Here is a 3,480-nt window from a genome sequence, read left to right as displayed (position 1 = left end):
TTTTTATTTTTAATAAAATTTTAAAATATTTTAAATTTTTATAATGAATAAATTATATAAATTAAATTTACATTGTAAAATTAATAAAGAAAAAAAGTTAATGGTAAAAAAAAAAAAAATAACACATATATATATATATTATAATATATATATATATATAATATATATATATATATATAATATTATATATGTAAATATATTTATGTATATTGTATATATATAGATATATGTATATATATATTATAATTATATTATATATATATATATATATATATATATAATATATATTATATATATAATATAATATAATATATATATATAATTAAATATATATATATTATTTTATAAGCGCATTTATAATAAAATATAAATATATATATATATAAAAAATAAATTTTTATTACTATACTTATTGCATAATATATATATATATATAATAATATATATTATATATATTATATTTTATATTGAATTATTTATATGTTATATATAATAATAATAACTTAAGTAATGTCAAAATATTTTAACATATTTAGCATAATATATTTAATTATTGTTACACATTCACTAACTCTGAGTTATATTTTTGTAGAGTACACAGTTTGTAATAATATGACTATATAACTATGTTATAATAGAAATCATAAGTTCATAATGTTATACCCTAGTTTTTCCATATGTTGATATAAACTATACCATAACTGCGCTTCCATTTGGATGGTTCTCGTTTTATTAATATCATGTTATGTACAAATGATAATTTATATCTTTAGAATATATCACATTTTATTTACATATATTATTCATAAAATAGTTAATTTATATTTATGTACATACACACATTCATGCATATGTACATACATACACATTGCATTAATTATATGTACATGCCATGCACATCACATTACATTCATGTACATGACATGTACATGCACATCAACACATTGCATTACATTTGCATGCACATGCACACACATATGCATGTAATGTACATGACATGCACATCAACATCATTATAATAATAAAAGTTATAAATTAATTATATATAATAATTATAATTTAAAGTAAAAAAGTTTATAAATTTTTAAAAAAAAAAAATAAAAAAATTAAAAAAAGGATGCCAAAAAAAAAAATTATTAATCCCCCCCCCCAAAAAAAATTTTAAAAAAAATTAAAATTTTAAAAGTTTTCCCCACTTTTATTAAAAATTTTTTAAAACCCCCCCCTTTTCCCCCAAACCAAAAACCATTGTTTTTAAAAAAACCCAAAAAAAAAAACCGTTTTTTTTTAAAATAAATTAATTTGGGGGAAAAAAAACAGCACACAGCAACACACAGGCATCCACATGCAAGCACACACATTTGCATGCACATGCACATGCGCATACAGTTGCATGCACATGCGCATACAGTTGCCTGCACATGCACACACAGTTGCATACACATGCACATGCACACACAGTTCGACAGTTGCACATGCACATGCACAGGCGCATACATTGCATGCACAGCGCTACAGATACAGATACATATATGTGCATGATAGACACGACCATTACATACATCAATCATGTATATTACATTTGAAAATTAAACTTTTATATACCAATATTGTTATGAATACCGCTATGCATAACTGTCAAGTAATCGTGGATCTATTTATTATATGTAAACACAGTTTATAAAAACGTAACAATGCGGCTTATATATATATGTTATCGTGGGTGCACAGTATTCAATATTGAAAACAAGATTACACGATTATGCCGATCGCAAGCAGATCAATCAGTCTTGGTGTGCGTGCGTATATTTATATACTAATTAATGTAGCCATATGGTGAAAACACATTTCTATTTGTGCATGTTGACAGTTTAATATAAATTTTTAGACTGCCAATCATTAGGGACTGAGGTTGTTTTGTCAAAAGCTCCTTTTTCTTGAGCTTTTGTGCTCCTAAAGGAGCCGATATTGTGAAAAGAGGTAATACGAAAAGTATTTACTCTCTCAGTCTTATTGGGGAGGAGCACAGCCTGGATATTAGGCAGGACACAACCCTGGACGATGTCCCGCCAGAGAGGAGCTTTGAGCTCTTCGCGGTACGGATGGCCCCAGCGCAAATGCGGGGGATGATACGGGTCTTCTGTGCACGCGGCAGCATTACAGCCAATTCTAGACTTCAGCAGCAGGTATTCCATGACGGCAGCGAGAATATCCAGGGGCTCCAGCTCCCACCCTCTCGAATAGTTACCCTTACGCAGAAGGCGGTGAAGCCTACCTACTTTGGAAAACTGACGGCGCCCTGCTTGAGCGGGACTTGACTTGCCCTTTACCTTACCACCCGTTACACGTCCAGAATGATGATGTTAGAGTAGACTTTGCTCAAAAGATTCAAAACATCCTATTTAAACGAAAAGCTGGCTTTATAGGTGGCTCTAATGACCGGCCCTGGACTGTGTGGCAACGCGGGTTCCAGGGTTGGTTGGGACAATTAAGGTGGGCTTTAGTAGTGTATTGTCAAGGAGAGTATGGAGAAGTGACGCACTATAAAAAGGAAATTTGAAAACCGGTTTCGTTAGCACAACTTGTTGCAACTGTCAATCAATCATGCCACACCAAAACTTCTGGAAAGGTGCTGCAAGAAGGCGGGTTAAGGCCCAACAAGTCGATCACCAAGGGAGATAAGAAGAAGAGCGCAGGAGGAAGGAGGGGGGGGATAAGCTACAGCATTACATTTCCAAGGTGTTGAAGCAGGGCCACCCATGATCGTATCTCCTCCAAGGCCATGGTCAATCATGAATTCTTCGTGAACGACTTTTTGAAACGCATATGAGCTGAAGCTGTCCGCGTGTGAACACTACAACAAGCGTTCCACCATCACTAGCACGGGAGATCAGACCACCGTCAGGCTTCTTGCTGCACAGGAGAATCGGCCAAGTGCACTCTTGTGAGCGAAGGCTACCCAAGGGCCGCACAAGTACACTCTTCAAAGGAAATACTAGGTGCTTACGGTTACTTGCCTCATACACCACACATCGGCTCTCTTTTGGAGCCCACAAATCATGTTAAAAGTAGATAAAAAAAAAGGACCTATGAAGCATGCTCTATTATTTACTTGGCTATCTGTAAAGGATACAGATGGAATTAGATTTGTTTGCTTAGGCCAACGGATATATTAAATGTTTGTTTTGGTCTCTAAGTATTCTTGTTCGAGGGCACCAATAATTATGTCTGTTCGAAATGTATGTAAATGACCCAAATTATAGGAGACGGAGGGGGTTATGTAAGTCCATATATATATAATATATAATATAATATAGAATAGATTATATTATATACTATACTTTGAATTTCGTATAAAATATATAACACAATATCCTATTCTAATACACACCAATTTATCTCTCTATCTATCTTATCCTATCTATCGTATCTGTTGTCTGTCTATCTCCTATACACACAATGTTCGAACTTATCAATCCA

At 32.4% G+C, this 3,480-nt stretch overlaps 1 pseudogene; it reads right to left on the bottom strand.

Moving 5' to 3' along the window:
- Positions 1 to 1,871: 1,871 nt before the first annotated feature.
- On the bottom strand, positions 1,872 to 2,784 carry LOC119571519 (annotated as a pseudogene).
- Positions 2,785 to 3,480: the final 696 nt, after the last annotated feature.

This window comes from Penaeus monodon, unplaced genomic scaffold, assembly GCF_015228065.2.
Source record: "Penaeus monodon isolate SGIC_2016 unplaced genomic scaffold, NSTDA_Pmon_1 PmonScaffold_6656, whole genome shotgun sequence".
Taxonomy (NCBI): Eukaryota; Metazoa; Arthropoda; class Malacostraca; order Decapoda; family Penaeidae; genus Penaeus; species Penaeus monodon.
The sequence above is the reverse complement of the archived record's forward strand: the minus strand, read 5'-3'. Positions and strand labels throughout refer to the sequence as shown.